The following is a 19,032-nucleotide window of genomic DNA, read 5'->3' on the forward strand; positions in this document are numbered from 1 at the left end:
TTATTAGTAAACTCGTTCAAAAAGTCCTATCTTATATTATAAATGCGAATTTGAGCTTGTTTCCTATGCTTTAGCAAATAACGCGTATTATTCTTGGAATTTAGGTAAAAATAAGTAATGACATGAGCTTAAGGACGATGCCATCAAATCATTGTATTGACATCGACCTCTGACTCCGAGCGAAGCCGCGGATAAAGCTTGTATTAAAATATATTTCAAACAACTTTAGTATACATATATTACGTATAACTTTTTTATGTTTAACTTTAATATCATTCTATATTGTGATCAGAGTCTTGTTTTAAAGGCAAGACGGGTGTATGGAGTATTGTTTAAACGCTAATCGCTCGCTTATAAGTTCGTATTTTAACGACACACTATCGCGATTCGCTTACATTTTGTATTCGTGTTATTATAAGCATATCTCATTGCGTAGGCAGCGTATTTAAGGGAACCTAAACTACGAGGAAGACTACGTACTTACATACAGTAATTACACGCTAGAGTTATTTCATGGTATAATTTCATTATTTGCAATTTTCATTTTATGTAACAGTTTTGCTCACTGTACTCCTAATATATACAGTGTTTTGTATAATATAGGAGTAGCAGACGAGCATGCAGTCCACCTGATGGTAAGTGGCAACTACGGCCCATGGACATTTGTAATCAATCCCAGATAGGATTGGATATTCCTACCTAAGGTCGGCCACAGATGCGCCGCTGCCTCTGAGGACTAAGCTGGAACGCCTCGGAAAAGTATGTCTCCCTTACCACACCCTGGAGGGTGTGGTAAGGGAGACAGCAGCGCTTAACGCTGCTCTTATAAGGCACAAATAAGTGTGGCTATGGTGCCGCCGGAGTCGAACCACAAAGGTTTCAACCGCCTTCTAAACAAATTAATTAATTTGTCAATTTTTAAGTAAGCTGGAATTGAAAAAAAAAAATCTGGTTTTGAATTCGGCAGGGCGGCAGTAGGCACTTATTATAAGGTGGACTGCATGTTCGTCTGCTACTCCTATATTATAAACAAAAAACCTAAAATTGGCTTGGATGATAAATACTTCAATACGATGGTGCATTTTAAAATGTGTTTCGTGGTTGTATTTATTGGCATACATAGAACATTATTTGAATCCAATAAGAAGTGTTGCGGCGATTCCAATGGTTTAACTTAAAGATCTAAAGCGACTTGCACATTTTACATTACACTAGCTGACCCGGCAAACGTTGTGTTGCCATATAAATAAAAAAATGTTAAGGGTGAACAACCCTTATCACTTAGGGGTATGAAAAATAGATAGTAGCCGATTCTCAGACCTGCTGAATAGCATATAAAATTTGGTGAAAATCGGTAAAGCCGTTTCGGAAGAGTACGGTAACTAACATTGTGACACGAGAATTTTATATATAAGATTTTAACGGTGGTAAAGTCCTTTGTAGGTCGACACCACCCTACATGACTTCTTTATAACAGGAGTGTTGAGTGCTGCTGCGTTCCGCTTTAAGGGATATGGAAAGGAAGGCAGACTTATTCGAGGCGTTTCGACTTAGTCCTCAGGGGTAGCAAATCATGTGGTGACCTCAATTAGGACACTTATCTTATTTTGATTCCATCCATCTATTCATCCATCAGCATCTTGAGGTCCACTGCTGGACGCAGGTCTCCCTAATCAGCGCCGCTCCAACCGGTCTTTGCTACGTGGTAGCCACTCGAGAACCTTTTTTCCCCATCGGTTATCGGTCCTACGAGCGATGTGGCGGCCGCATTGCCACTTAAACTTATTTTCATTATACCCTAGTTTATTATAAAGCTGTGATTGATATTAAAAAAAAATCCTAAAGGTATGTGAAGTCTACCAATACGCACTTGACCAGCGCGGTGGACTATGGCCTAATCCTTCTCATTTTGAGAGGAGACCCGTGCCCAGCAGTGGGACAATAATGGGTTGATGATGATGATGATGATGATGATATTATAAAGCACATCTATTATTTGTGTCCCGAAAAGTCAAGCAGAATGAAATGAAGATCTGAAATTAATATCTTAGAATCTGGTGGGCGTCGTCTCCACAACTTGAGAGGGATATGATTAAAATTCAATCATAACAGACGGTACGTGCCTTATATTCTCTTACACCACCGACTCTGTGAGTGTTTTAGGATTCCGTTCCCATTGGGTAAAAATAGATAAAAATGTAAGTGACACGGAACCCTCCGGGTGCGAGTTCTACTTGCACTTGGCCAATTATTTACAATATTGAAGCTTGGCCATTGACATGGAAACTGATAATTAATCAACCCTTATCAAATATATAAGTAACATTTGGTGCGACCAAATGTTACTTATATGATTTTACGAACTGTCACTGATTTTGCCCATTTACCATTTAAGATGTATTTATTATCTTCTATTTCTAATAAGTAAATTGTTTCAAGTGTAAAGTAATGGAACATTCAGACCTGAAACTGGAAGATCACTGTTTTTATTACACGAAACCATAGATTAGTAAAGATACTTCGGCGCCTTGAAATTGTATGAAGCCACAAACGGCTTATTATAGTAAGTTCTTTTTTTGAATTCTTGACAAATAAAAACATTTTTAGAGAAAATTTACGAATAAAAAACTAATACTGCGTAATTTACAATTACAATGTACAATTTACATAATAAATAAATAATTATTTCAATATTTTAGGGACATTTTAGCACGGAGACGTGGCAAAACTTTTTTACGCAGCTATTTCAATTCTCAAAACTGGGTACATTTTCTTGTTAGGAGTGAGTAATCTTTACTAATCTATGCACGAAACATATAAGATATGGAATATACGACAACGTGGTCTGGCAACGTGGTGACGCAGGAGGACGCAGGTGCTCCCGGCAATATCCTGAATGAATATTTATCCAGCGCTCGAAGAAAGCCCATTACGTAATGAATCCCTTTTGAAACTTTAATTTCTATTAAATTTTCCTCCACGAAATGATGGATTGATGTTTTAATTGATTGGAACTATTAGTTTGTACTTGACAGGTAATAATATTTAATAATTGGGAAAACATGATAATTTAACGGGGTAATAAATTGCTTTTCAGTGATAAACGTAATTACGATTAGTGGGCTTCTTTTAGGCGCGGGAAGCCTTAGCTATGGAGAGTGTTTTGGTTCACTCGCCAAAATAATACTAAATCAGGATATCTAAACTGATAATAGTCGGAAAGATGGTTTGAACCAAGACGTTTTTTTGAATAATATTAGAGTAACAGCATGCAGTCCACCTGGTGGTAAGTGGCTACTGCCCCCTGTGGATGTCTGTGATCAACCCCAGTTAAGAACAGATTCCGAAACGAGGCGGACCTCAGATGCGTCGTTACCCCTGAGGACTAAGCTGGAATGCTTCGGATAAGTGAACACTTATTTGAAGGGTGTGGTAAGGGAGACCCCTTACCACACCCTTCAAACAAGAACGCAGCAGCGATTAACACTGCTGTTATTTGCAATAATACTTGCTTTTAGTGTAAAGCAGTTAATGCGATTCAGTGAAAGGAAAGGTTAATTAAAGATATTTAAAACAATTTACGCTTAAAATTTCAAATATGTGTATTAACAATAATGTTGACGTATCAAATTGGGAATACATAATATCATTATTGTACGGTATGGTATTAAATTAATTTTATTAATTAATCAAACGTCACAATTTGATTTGTAATATGATATGTCCTGGAATTAATTAATTAGCATTATTAATTGTTAACTACAACACAACGTTGTCTTATCTGTGATAAGGGGTGATCGTGACATGTTATTGAGATAAACATGTAGCGGGCTCGTGTAAACATCAGGCATTTTGGTTTGTGTCAAGGATTTGGGTATCCTTACAAAAAGTCTAAATTGATTTCGATTTTAATGATACATATTTAACTATTGCTCATTGTATCAGACTGTGATGTTACTTTGCGGAAATCCATACTATTAAGTTAGAATTAAAACTACCTCGCAACAATTCGCTACCAATATGCATAGGTATGTATTTTACTACATAGTGCATGGTTTAAAATATAATATCATTTATTTATTGAAATACAAATGGGAAAATAGGCAATTATCATATCTACCAACTAAGTATCTAATATGTACATTGTACATATATCAAATCGGGCATAAATCTCTCCGAGTGAGGCCCCATTTACTCATATATCTACAGATAATGAACGAAACAAACATCAATATATTTTTTTCAAAAATAAAAATAATTCTGACGATATAAAAATGAAATAAATATTAAACCTATTATAATTTCGCTCGTAAAACACTAAATAAGTTAATAATAGACCAACCGAAAATGATTAGTTTGGGACAGGAAATTTGCTTTAATTTTTATTAAAGTACCTATTTAACTATTTCAATGGGTTTTCAATTTTTATTTAAATTAGAGATTGCTTTTTGAGTTTCATGATTGGACGGTAAGTTTCTTATTCCCTCGTGAAATCGTAAAATATGCGACATAAGCAGTTATATCTTTTGATCACCTTGACTTACAAGTTTGATTATTCATAGCTGAAAAGACCGTAGACAACAAAGCGATCTTATAAAATTTTCTTTTTCCTTTGGAGGTACGGAACCCTAAAATACCGTTTTTGTCCCAGTACTCAATAACTCCAGACTATTAATTACAAAGTATCGTCGGTCGGAAGCTGTTTTAGATAATATCTATAAGCTTCAAGGCTTTTTTACTCTCACAGTTTTCTGTTTTAATCCTTTATCTAAATCACTGCTGGAATAAATTGAATTCCGAGTAAAAGATAATTAAAAACTTAACTTGGCTGCCGTTGTACAAACTTTATACAATATCTAGTTGTTGACTATCTCACTATTGGTTACGGGGCTTCTCCCAAGTGAACGGATTTTACGACATTATTCACCATGCTGCCAATGTATGGATATACTTCTTACACCTTTGAGAACTATTCTTCTTAGTAAAGAACTCGAAACGAATCACGTGTAATGTTCGCTTTTAATAATAAATTAATAATGTATGTAAGTATTTCTAGTAGGCAAAAAATGCAAGTTTCGGTTTTTGGCAGGAAATATTTGTAAATATTGATTAATAATAATGAGCGTTATTTAATATTTTTTACCACAGATGTTTTTTTGAAATTTGATGCCTACCCAAAAATAATAATTAGATGTTAATCTGCCTACATCTTATTATATACCTACTTGCTTAAATATGTGCTCGCCTTTGCATCATAAATGATGAAATATACCAAATATTAACAAGTCTATATTCGAACGTATTATACTTGGCATACGAGCATCAATAACAGTAACACATCTAGTGTTTGTTTAAAGGGACGAACGGTAATTGTTGGTAAATAAATGTACAGTCAGACGCAAATACGTTCTAAAACAGTTGGCGTTGTTTGAAGTTATATTATATTATCTCGGCTCAAGTGAGGTACATAACGGATAATGAAAATTTGAAAACCACGATATGTAGGTGGCATATCCCTATGTGGTTCGTCTCCGGCGGCGGCACTGCCACACTTATTTCCGCCTTATAACAGCAGCGTTAAGCGCTGCTGTGTTCTGGTTTGAAGGTTGTGGTACGTAAAACATACTTTTCCGAGACATTCCAGCTTAGTCCTGAAGGCAGCGCATCTGTGGCCGACCTCAAGTAGGAATTTAATTCTATCTGGGGATGATTACAGATATCCATGGGCGGCAATAGTAACTTACAATCAGTTGGACGTGCTCATCTGTTAGTACTATATTATACAATAAGTTTTATAGATTACATAGTATGTTACTACAATTTGCTTTTACATGCGAGTTTTTCCGTAGACGTCAAAGTATTGATAGTTTTTTTTCGCCTCGGAAAAGCAAACGATCATGCAATTTAATTCGTAGTAAATTAAAGTCACGGCCCATGAACTTCTATAATCAATCCCTGATAGAATTATAGTCCTATTGGAGGTTGGTTATAGAATACAGATGCGTTGGTAGTTGAGCTCTAATTTAGAATGCCTTTAAGGGTCTCTGCTTTGCTATACCCTACAAACCTGGATGCTGAAGTGCTTACCACTGTTATCATAAGACACACATTGTCATGCCAGTCATAAATAATAATAAGATGGTCATAAAAGATGCATCAAATTATTTCAAAACTAATTGAATATGAAAAATTTTATAACAAAACAGATTTTTATTGAAGTCGCTATTAAAATTCGTATTTTCTTTCTGTTAGGTTTGGTTAATCTTCGAAACAGATTTTTTGGGTAAATATTAAAATCGTATGCATAGTCACACGGAGACAAGTGTGTATTGGAAATATTGAATATCTCTTTAAAAATAAAAAAAAAAAACATTTGGGTGTTATAAGTGGATTAAGATATGAATAATGATTACGATTATGCACTTTATCATCATCATCCACCCATTACCGTTCCACTGTTGGATAGGGGTCTCCTCTCAGAATGAGAAGGATTAGGCCATAGTGCACCGCACTGGCCAAGTACGAATTGGTAGAATTGACACAGCTTTGAAAACTTTTTTTTTCAGATTTCTCAAATATGCAGGTTTCCTTGCGATGTTTTCCTTCACTGTTTAAGCAAGTGACAATTAATTTGTAATACGCACATAACTTAGAAAAATCAGAGGTGCGTGTCTGGGATTAGAACCTCGGACTCCTCCATCAAGTGGCGAGTTTCTTAACCACTAGGCTCTACCACTGATTATGAACTTATGCGACAAAGCTTTAGGAGTATAGAAATTATATCTAGCATTAAATATCTTAGTCGCAACGTATTCGTACTTAATCTATGTTATTTGGTACACGTAGATGGTATTGTAATTAAATTAACAAGACATCTCAAATAGATCTGAGTTCCTTTGGATCAAACATTCAATCTAATTCCTTCATAATTGTAACAATTAGGTAAATCTCGTCTTCTACGCTTACGGGAGATACTGAATATGTTAGATGTTGGTAATAGAGTATTCTACGCTCGTAAATATATTAATAGTAACTAAATTAACCTGGATTTTAATACAGAATTGATCGTCGTTATTGCGCATAATGCCTAAGTTAGGGAGGGCAAAAATACCTAACTAACCTAACCTAACCTTTTTTACCTGTAGTGTTTACGACGGTATGCGACCACACATACCGCCGTCCTTGCCGGGGTCGCTTCCTGGACGGTTCGAGCTCCCACTCTTGCCGTCCGCAACCCCGGAAGCCCCCTTTTAGTCGCCTCCTACGACAGGCAGGGGATACCATAGCCCTATTCTAGTCCCGGAACTACAGGGTCAAACCTAACCTAATCCAACCTAATATATTAGCGACTTATATCGGTGATCATGGTTGCCGATTATTGCAAACTGTCGTTATCAACCGCAAACGGTTGTCGTCAACTGTCGTTGCCTGACGTCAGTAACTCGAACGAGTTTGTCGTCAGTCGTTAACAACATGCAACGACAACCGATGGTAGACGATATGAACTCCCGCTCGTGCAACTTTCAGAGATTGCTCAGTGTGATTGTAGGAAAATGAATAAATAATGCTTTGATTATGTATGGAGTTAAGGAATTTTAATTCTTTGTTTATTATGACGATCCGCGTAATGAAGTGGTCTCCATATTGGTCTGAGACGTTGAAGGCTCCCTGTTCGATCCACGACCTAGCAAATATTTGCATAACGATTTTACGTACGATTACTGGTGTGCATATTTGTGTAAATATTCGTGTTTCTGTGTTTAGGGCAACAATTAAATAGAGGCTATAGACTGTGAGAAATCAGCACATATAGACTTCATCATAACATCTTTTTAATCCATAAATTTAGCGGGTTACACTGCAATTTTAGGAGCGTTAGGTATACAACCGCAACTGAACCCGCTCGGTGGAGACGTCGCCGCGGGCGTACATAATGCCCACCTGTCCGCCACCACCGTGGTCCCTGTAGTTCCGGGACCAGAATAAGGCTACGGTATCCCCTGCCTGTCGTGAGAGGCGACTAAAAGGTGCTTTCGGGGTTGCGGGTGGCAAGAGTGGGAGCTCGAACCGCCCGGACAGCGACCCCGGGAAGCACGGCGGTATGTGTGGTCGTATACCGTTGTCCACACCAGACGGTGTGGCGAGCGTCACGCTCACCTGGGCGAAGCCCGATGGGACAACGCGCTAAGAGGATTCCGGTTGCGTTCCTCTGGAGATCCCGGAGTCCTCTACGCAGCGCCGAGGACGGCCACCGGGGGGGTTTTAGTGCGGTAAGAATCCCACATAACCCCGTGCCGCTCCCACGGCACAGGGTACCTTTTGAAGGTTTCCCCCTCGTAAACAAAAAAAAAGGTATACAGCCGCAAGAGGACCGCAATAAAGTCACGATGCTGTCGCGTCACCCCCACTCTACTCCATGTCACCCGAAATAGACGCGCGTCTGTTTCGGACATAACAAAATTTTTCATTACTTGAAGTTGTTATGAATTATGCTAATGAGAATTCTCAGTAGGTCAATAAAAATGAACATGTACGAGTAAAGTACACCTCATGAAGTGGATCGATTGAAAAGAAGACTAGCAAAAGTAATCGTACAATAACGTGGTATGTGACTGAACATTGAACTCACATTTCCACGAATGACAGTCCATTAAGCGACGCTCATATTATTTTCACAAATCACTTCGCCCGCGGCTTCGCCGGCCTGTACGATTTTTTGATTTTACGTAATTTTGTGTTTTCTATGTACTTATTATGTAAAGAGTTAAAGAGTTGTTAGTACTGTTTCCTACTTTGTATGTAAAACGGTTTTTTTTCTTTTGGTAGATGTTTTTCGATTGGTATTGAAAAGCTTAGTGTTGTAATATTTTTTGGGACTTATAAAAATATGATTATGGTTCAGTTTTAATTACTGTAAGAATTCAATAATAGTTACACATACATTTTCAAAATACAACAAATTTTTTAATGTTGATGATAAATTTTAAACCGATTTAATACTTTAACTATGCAAGCTAGTTACTTTTTTAAATAGATATAGCCTTCTGAAGGTAGTAGAACCTTTTGTGGTTCCACTCCAGCGGCATCACCGTCACACCTATTTCTACCTAATAACAGCAGTTTTAGGCGCTGCTGTGTTCCGGTTTGAAGGGTGTGGTAAGGGAGACAGACATTTCCGAGGCATTCCAGCTTAGTCCTTAGGGGTAGCGACGCGTCTATGGCCTACCTCAGGTAGGAATATCTAATCCTATCTGGGGTTGATTACAGATTACAGATGGACTGCATGCTCGTCTACTACTACGTATATTATAAAAAAAAGTATTTTTATTTTTCATCAATAACCACAAAACGGACGGACGATTAAATTTTACATATTTGCACAGTTGGAAAGTACCCCTATTCATGTTAATCCGTTCGTGCCAACTCCACTGACCCCTTAGCGACGGAGACTAAGCGACACGTGTACATTTTTTCATCTTTTTGAGTAAGGAAGGGGAATAGCGTAATATGTTTCGATTACCGATTCGTGCGCTGGCTTTATTTGAATTGAAAAATGCCTCCACGCCTCGCTTCCCTTTCTATTCTTTCTGTTTTGACGGCGGAGTTTTTATGCGGCACCGTAAATCACATATTGGACATGAAATAACGGGTATAAAGTATTATGGGTGTAGTTATTTCCAATACCACGGTACGGCGTTATTAGCTCATTGGGTTTCTAAGATTGTTGGATACGATTCGCGGTTCGTTTTTGTATGATCCATGATAGTAGAAGTATTAAAATATATCTAGGAAATCTACTAGCCTAAAAGTTTATGAAGTTCTCGAAGGTATGTGAAGTCTATCAATTAATATTTAGCCTATACAGTAATCTAAGGCCTTTCTCACTCTAAAAGGGGACCCGTCCCCAGCAGAGGGCATTTCATTTTTAGTTATATTTCAAAGGATGGAAGAAATCGCTTCTCAGCAAAAAGACTGTTGTTTGTGTGATTGCTATTTAACAATAATGACAGTTTGTTTGAAGTGTACTGTCGATATAGCGGTATTCACTGTATTGAATTAGGCGTGTTGAGTTAGTAGCCGGCTAGCTTACGGTTCAGCGGTCATCTAAAGTAATTGTTGATTCTACCAGTTATCAATGACCCGTTGGATAGGCTGTTGACTTTCGTGTACTACACCTGACTTATGTTTGCTGACACAAAACAGTATAAGGTTTTATTTCCATATAAATGCTTTTAAAGGTAAGTAAGCATGCAATCACCAGATGATAAGTAACTACTGCCGCCCATAGACATCTGTAAACAACCCCAGATAAGATTAGATTCCTTCTTGAGGTCGGCCACACATTCCTTACTACCCCTGGGGATTAAGTAAAAACGCTTCGATAAAGTAAGTCTCTTACTACATCTTATACTTCTATACTTAGTAACGGGTTAGTTTGATTAACTATGTTATCGTTTGCAGTGTAAAACAATAAATAAGAACATGTAAAAATATTTTAAAACTTTTTGTTTATAAAATGAAAAATGCCTGAACATTTGAATGCAAGCATATCATTATTTCGTAATCATCGAAAATAGGTTACATTTACCCATTAATGCGAATACCGATGTTTTGAACCGTTTGCCACTCAATTATTATACTATCAACGTAAACTAACACATTTCACTGAGCTGAAGCTGTATAATTAGCGAATTTCCAACTGAAAGCGCCCAAACATTGCCAAATACCTCGGAGCTAATCCTATCTGTCCGTTAGGTAGATAACATATCTTCATTACAGTCCTTTGGCTTACTCATCTGCCAATCAAACCTACACGTCGATGTGAGAGTGCAACGTTGATTGCACTGCTTCCGGATCAATCAACTACAGTTCGTGCGGAACTCATTGGTCTCGCCTTCGGTATGGGAGAGGTGGGTCTGGTTTGGATATGATTGTCAAATAATGTCCGGTTACGACATTGAGTCAGTAGGATACAGTTTTGTTTCTAAGCTAATCGTCTAAAAATCATGAGCCCAGTAAGGCAACACGAGACCGTCGAAGACACGACGATTAAAATAAAAAATAATATGCATTATTTTCTCAAATACGGAAGGTCGACCCTAACAGTATGGAAAGCAGAAAATACTGCCCTAAGTACAGATATGTACCTCTGAGGACTGAGCACGAGGGCCTCATGTAAGCCTCTCTTTAATTTCAATGCATGTAGCGCGCGCGTTCGTAAAGCGCTCAAACATCCTAAACCGCAGCAACGTACTGTATGTATCCTTATCATGAGTTTTTACGTTTTGACAAATATGACTGTTTTGGTATTTGTTCACGTATTTGCCCATACAAAATTCCAATCAGCGCCCTAGCGGATTATATCAGAACTTGAAAATTGTATGGGCCAATACATACAAATACCAAAACAGTCATATTTGTCAAGTTTGTAAAAACTCATGGTAAGTGTACTGGTCGGAGTAGACACAATACTTTGTAGTGTAACTTTGCATTATCATGACCTGTTTGCATATGCACGACACGTTCATTGCATTATCAGACATGACCTCGGAATACACGCACGCTAATCAATGTAACCTAATCTAATAATTAGGATTTATTATGCTACAGTGACTCTGAATCTAGAACACTATGGTAGTGAGGGAGTGAATCAGTGTTTGATTGGGTGTGCTAATGTTACTATCAATTAACTTCATTGTGGTATCACTTCTTCTTCTTCACGATAAGTTATGTGGATAGTTAAGTATGTTTTGTGGTTATCTGTTGGATTACTACAAGGCTTTATTTACCATGCTTTATTATATCGTATATATTTAAGGGTCTGACCATGCAATGAATTATACACACACATACATCAACCGTTTCAGCTGACAACTTAATTTTTGATGAGAATGCATTCTTAACATAATATAACGGACGTCGCATTATGGAGGACCAATGATTTTAATCATAGGTTTTTAAGCACCCTCTTGAAATGGGTATTAAACGGAAGAGTTTTTTGAAGACGTAACCTAAAAGCTTGTTTTCAAAAATATACGTGGAATATAATAATGAAATTTTAACAGAAATGGTCCTACACAAAACATTCGATTTAGTAGACCATAAATTACTATTTTATAAACTAGGTTCTTAGAGGTAAAGCGATCATAAACTGCTAAGTTATCAATATTTTTAAAAAAGTGCCTAAAAAGCTGTTTAATGTCCTGCAATAAGTTTCTCGTTAATTGCTTATATAAAGATGTTAATTCATTGTATGTATAGGATAAAATGTTAAAATGAATATGGAATTTTCATTGGACATAGTTGTAAACGTGGAATGTGAGTTATTGTATTTATAAAAATCGCTTTCTCACTGTATTCTGGCAATAAATAACATTTCACTTCCCATTTAACCACTTAATAAAATATGCGGACTTGTAAACTGGAGCACGTTGAAATATCCACGACATATTCATATTTCCAAAATTAAAAATATTTCAAATTGAATCCGCCTACCATAATCTACTTACGACGTACACTAACCGTTTCGTATAGGAATTTAATATCGTTCATGTTTCACATGGAAATAAAAAATCTGTACGAATTTCATATATGGGAGATTTTAGCATATATGTAAGTACGCTTTAGAAATATTCGAGATCTTGTAATGTTTTTATTTTGAAATCTGATTTGTAGGGCGTTTTAAATTTAGACGATTGTCTGAGTGCTGATGTATCACAGCTGGAAGACTTTCGGCCTGCACATAGTGATTACGTTTTTATATACGAAATAATTTGACGTCATCAGTACCCTTACCATGAGTTTTCAAAATATCCCACAATTTTACGTTACGTTTACTCAATCCATTATTCTGTTCCGTTTGCTTCAGTAGACTGAGTAAACGTAACAATAAGTAAGTGCTCAAGTCTTTTTGTCTGCCTCACATGTTCGTAAAAAAGAGAGACGAAACATAAAGCGCCTTTTTGTCAATTTAGACATTAAATGTTACGTTACTGACAATATAGTTCTGATACAATCCGCTAGGGGCGCTGATTGGAAATTGTATGGGCAAATACGTAAACAAATACCAAAACAGTCATATTTGTCAAAACGTAAAAACTCATGGTAAGGGTACAGGTGCGAGAGAACATTGTCCCTGTAGTTCCGGGACCAGCATAGGGCTACGGTATCCTCTGCCTGTCGTAAGGTGAGAGCATAGCCATTACTATGTGCCACGTTTTTGTATGAAAAATAAGTGTGTGCTGTACAACAACCGTCCGAGTGACCGCAGGAGTGCACGCTAACCATCTATTTTGAAAGCCTTTGAAGTCCTTACTCGCACTTATGAAACGTTAACTCTATTAATTAGCATCGCGTGAGTCTCGGTATCAAACGTTTACGTCACAGTAACATATAAAACTTTAATATGCTATAGGAGAAATACTTAGGAATAGAAATGTTACAATCTTTGTATTTGCAGATCCATTTACAAAGCAACCATCAAGCTAATTATTAAAATTATCAAAAATATTTTTTGAGTGTTTTATAGATATATTAATCAGCCAATATCTTAAACAGTAACGATGCTGAGTCTTTCGTCTTCGGGCATATTTTCAAAGTAGAAATCACAGACCTGTATTTTTTAGATATAGGTCTGTGCTAAAAATAAATGAAAATCCGTTAAGGCGTTGTGAAGTTTAAGTCGGACTGCTATATTTCGATAACAAAATTGTTGTTCTATTGCAAACGGATGAATGTGGCTTTTCATACAAAATCGTGGCACGTGGAAATCGCGTTGCTGTCAACCTGTCAATGTATGTACTGCGGAATGCTTCCGCATGTTCTCGCCTTGAGTCATTTTGTATGAAAATCCACGACCGACTAAGAACAGTAGGACAAACATCCGGTTGTCATGTAACTGGGCGACTTAAAGCGCTTTCAAAGTTATTTAACATTTAACAAAATGCTTTATTTTTGAAAGTGGTAGAACCCTTTGTGGTTCGACTCCGGCGGCACCACCGCCACACCTATTTCTACCTAATAACAGCAGTGTTAGGCGCTGCTGTGTTCCGGTTTGAAGGGTGTGGTAATAAATAAAAGGAGACATACTTTTCCGAGGCGTTCCAGCTTAGTCCTCAGGGGTAGCGGCGCATCTGTGGCCGACCTCAGATAGGAATATCTAATCCTATCTGGGGTTGATTACAGATGTCCATGGGCGGCAGTAGCCACTTACCATCAGGTGGACTGCATGCTCGTCTGCTACTCTTATATTATATAAAAAAAAAGTATAAATTATTTAAAGAAAGTTTACATGTTGTTCATATAGAATGTCAGTATTTATGAGCGATCTAGCGATGGCGCTGTGCGATTTCCTGTCGCGCGTGTTCACGCTTGCACGCGTGTTAACCCGCACGAGAGTCACTTGCATCATATAGTTTCATACACGCACAACGGATGCGTAGAATGCAGCAATTTATGTCGCTGCCTTGCATGACTAACCGCACAAAAAAGTTAATTTTACAGGAGAGTCATTTTAAAATTAAACATTTAGAAAGTTAAAATAATGGAAAATACAGTTATAAATAATTATATATACCCACAGTATAGTTGCACACACTAAAGTAGGAACTATTTTGAATGAAACTATACTATTAACAGAAAAATAAATGTCGATTTGTGCGGTTATACATTCAAAGCAGCGATGCGTGAGACGCGCGTGTGGGCATAAGCCCGTGTGACTGAGGAAGCGTATTATGTGTGTGTGTTTGAAAGGTCGCGAGCGGAATTGGAACCGTAATCGGATATCATTTATGTATAAGTCGACGGTTTTAGATTGGCATAATATTCACTTTGACATGTGCCTGTATGATTCGCGCAATTTGTGCGATTATGAGATACGCTGATATTACTCAACTTGTGATGTATGCAAATTCAACGCCATTAGTACACACAGATCTAAGGTTGATAAGCGATTTGCTGATATCCTGAGTTTAGTGGCGGTGAATTGATATTAGCGACCCTAAAACTTGCTAATTTCGCTATACTACTCGTATTTCAGGAAAAATAATGATGGTGTTTTACAACTCCTACATAATATCAGTCTGAAAATATGTCAAATACTTAACTCCAAAAATATTGAAGTGAGGAAAATTGTCACCTACGAGTTATTACCAATTAGTACCAATCAGACAATCCAACCAATCAGACAATCAGAAAATATCCGCATTGTATCCCTAATGTATTTAAAACCACATCACAGCAGCTCTTAACACTTGGTAGGTAGAAACAGATGTAGCGATGCTGTAGTCGAATCACAAAAGGCTCTTCATCTCCCGATCATGTTGAGTAGACCGTCAAAAACGTCTGGGAAGTCCACCGAGCAGACCGCTTTGAAAGCTGATAGTGGGTATAAAGTACACCACCATTGTCTATCCAGCTTTGTTAGAATCAGTTGCTAGCGACAATAAGCTGTTGTGCTCAGATCTAATGATCCGATCTGAAGATGAGACTGACACAAATGCTCCGTGCTAGAGATGTGAGGAGTGAAAAAAATCGATGAATTAATAATCGATACTACTAAAAAAAATCTTAAACATCTATTATTGTAGAAATTATGTTTTTAAGTGAATTTAGAATTGGCCAGCATAAAAAAAATCGTCCATACTCCCTGAACTTTGACAGCAAAAAAAAAACGTCGCCACGAAATTTGTAGATCGCGGCCATAATAATATGTCTCCGACCGCTCATTTAAAAATAATCTACCACATAATCGATTTGTAAAAAATGATTTGATTAATCGATTATTTTTTCACAACCCTACTCGGTGCTGGCTAGCACGTTGACAAGGAAAGCTTAGCCTTCCTTTGCTGTTCGCTAGTGTCGTTTAACGTACATCGGTAGATTAAAGCCTCGTTTAAGAGCTAAAGAGCCTTTTGCTTCTAAAACAAGCTGTGAGGAAAACGGGGATTGTGCAAGTCAAGATTTAGATAGAAGGTCTTTTAAGAAGGTACTGAAACGGAGAAACTGTTTGATAAAATAATATAAATGAGTAAGAATATATAAATATGATGGTATGTGGCCAATGGTCAGTGGTCATGCTGTCCTGTGCCATAACAGTCATCAAAAATTACGAATGCAGTCCTAACTGAGACGACTCGACCTCGACCGAATTTTTTTGCTATTTTTTTGAGGAATATGTTGGAATGCGTTGTTTAATTGCTTCTTCACCACCCTGGTCAAACAAGATTATACCTTAACACTGCTGTGTATACAGATATAAGAGACGAAGGAGTCGAACCATGAGAAGTTCTAATGAATTCAAAACTTCAATTAGACTTAATTAATTTAACAAGGAAATTTTGTACCTAAATGCGTCGAGTTTCGTATTACGATCTAAAGGTGTATGTAATCCTACCCGCGGTGGGTAGCGCGGTGGCTAAAGCCCTTTTCGTTTCGTTATTAGAGGATCCCTTACCCGAGCCCAGCTGTGGGACGGTAATGGTCTGATGTTGATGACATAGTACAGTAGCTGATCCTTGTTTATTAACGATTTTTTTTTATATTTACAATTATAATAACGATAATAATGCTCGTAGATGATTGAATGTTTTTAAGATAAAGCATTGATATTTTATTGATTTTTTTTTATTTATGTATAAATAGTTAAAATGTTTCAATTTTTTTTGTGCATTACAAAAATGTTCTAAATTAATTCGGTTTCGTGATGTGGACAATTTACACATGCTCAACTCTTGACAGTAAAACCTATTGTGGATAAGCTTCATCTCTTTAAAAAGGTTATCATCAAGGACAAGAAACATTTGTCCATCCATTCATCGGCAAAGGAGTAAGAGGAGGAATTACAAGGAGTCAAATCCGCAAATCAATTAGACAACTCCATACAGTCATAAGGGAATGAACCGTTTATTTCTGACCTGTGAGATGTAGTGCCTCTTTGTAGCAATTAGGAAAAAAATCCAATTTCGTTAGGCGCAGCAAACATTGGATGTTATTATGAATTAACGAACAATCGGCAGGTTTTCAGGCCTCGGGGAAATCAGCCGAGCGCCCAGGAGTGCATTAGACTACCCATACTATACGTGCTTCATATTTTCTTTATTATAACTGAACTTAGTGCGAAGGTGTCGGGGCATTACTATTGTATTATGGCTTGGGACTACTGTTATGTGTATTTGTTTTCGTTTTTGAAATTGTAACTTCTCGTGATACTATAAATTGGCAATCCTACCTATTTTTGAATATAGGTAACTAGGTATAAGTAATTTAGGTCTTACGTATTGGTATTGGAAAGTAAGTGTCTTTTAATAATGATGATGTGGATTGAAAACCGAAGTAGTTAGCTAGTGGTTGACATTCAGCCTCTGGATCGAGGAGTCCAAATCCCAGCACTCATCTCTCATTTTTCAAAATTATATGCCTATTAGAAATTGATTAACACTTGCTTTAACGGCGAAGGAAACTATATTGAGGAGACCTGCATAATTGAGAAGTCTTAAAAATGTTCTCAAAGTTATATGAAGTCTACCAATTACGTTCTTGGCCAGCGCGGTATACTATGATCTAAACCTTCCGATTCTGAGATCAGACACGTGCCCAGCAGTGGGATAGTAATACGTTGACGACGATATAAAGATGAGTTTTCAAGTCTAATCCATTTTAGCGGTATTTGTCTAAAAAATCGTATAAAAGTGGCCATGCTATTTCTGCCTTATAATAGGGGTCTTAAGGGGCTGTGTTGCAACATTTTGCAAACTCGTAAGTTAAACCAAAGTGCCTTTTATTTACTTCCATGCGCTTAATAGTGTCGAGTTCATTAAATGGTGTGGTCACAGCCTTAACAAAACAAGTGATGTAGTGTTGGCCTTAGTCTAACAGGACGCGAATATTTATAATAGCAATATGGAGTCTATTTTTCACCTAATATATATGCGATTTTTTTATTATATAGGAGTACCAGACGAGCATGTAGTCCACCTGATGGTAAGTGGTTACTGCCGCCCATGGACATTAGAATTTAATTATAATTCTACCACTAAATTTAATATATAGGTTAACGATGATTTAAAATCACGTCAGTGTCCGATTTATTAACCAAACACTAAACGCATCTCTTTATCGGCTTTTGAGTTATGGCCGGTTTACACGTTGCGAGTTAGCGTGCGAGCAACCCGTACGATTCACACGTGCGAGCAACTCGTGCGACTCGCACGTGCGAGCAACTCGTGCGACTCGCACGTGCGAGCAACTTGTACGACTCGTACGTGCGAGCAACTTGTACAATTCGCACTTGCAAGTTGAATCTCGTATCTCAGTGACATCAATATTTTAGAGTGCCATTCCCAAGGGTTAAAAACGGAACCCTATTATTTTACTCGCTCATGTAAGTTGGATAATCTCGAGCTACTATCATGCAAGTGCATTATGTGAGCTACCGTCAGGATTTAAAAAAAACAAAAAAGTAATAATAGATGTGTATGCAGACCATCTAATAGAAGGTGGTTACTACCGCATATGGATATCTGTAATCAACCCCAGATAAGATATATTCCTGTCTGAGGTGGGCCACAGATGCGCTCCTACCGAGCTGGAATGCCTCGAAAAAGTATGTCTCTCTTACCAGACCCTTCAAATCAGAACACAACAGCGCTTAACACTACTTGCTGACCTGACCCTCGCAACGTGTAAACCGGCCATTACGGACACCCTATTACGACACATTATTAAATTGCAAATTGGAAATTTGATTAGACGCGTAGGTAATTAATTAACGCGAGAATTTCGAAGGGCTGATGGACTGACGAATTCTATTTGTAATTTCTGTAACGCTTTGCCAGTTGTAATCGGTTTATAACATTAATAATCTGGATTTGTTATTTGGTAATGATTCGATAGAAAATAGGTACAAACGGATTATGAACGCCAATGAAATACTAATCGGTTTTTGGTAATGCTCTTTTGATCCTCTCTCGTAAATGTTTTATACGTTTATTTCTGTACCTAATTAATAATCCCATATCAAATCAATTAGTTTAA

General features: G+C 37.3%; 1 protein-coding gene across 1 annotated transcript in view; it reads right to left on the minus strand.

Moving 5' to 3' along the window:
- The window catches only part of LOC140743791 (discoidin domain-containing receptor 2), an 83,934-nt gene that overhangs the window by 40,709 nt on the left and 24,193 nt on the right, over positions 1 to 19,032 (minus strand). The gene's annotated exons all lie outside the window — the stretch shown is intronic.

Source organism: Epargyreus clarus, unplaced genomic scaffold (genome assembly GCF_041222505.1).
Source record: "Epargyreus clarus isolate Ecla_fem2 unplaced genomic scaffold, WU_Ecla_fem_2.2 ptg000007l, whole genome shotgun sequence".
In the NCBI taxonomy this organism is placed as follows: domain Eukaryota; kingdom Metazoa; phylum Arthropoda; class Insecta; order Lepidoptera; family Hesperiidae; genus Epargyreus; species Epargyreus clarus.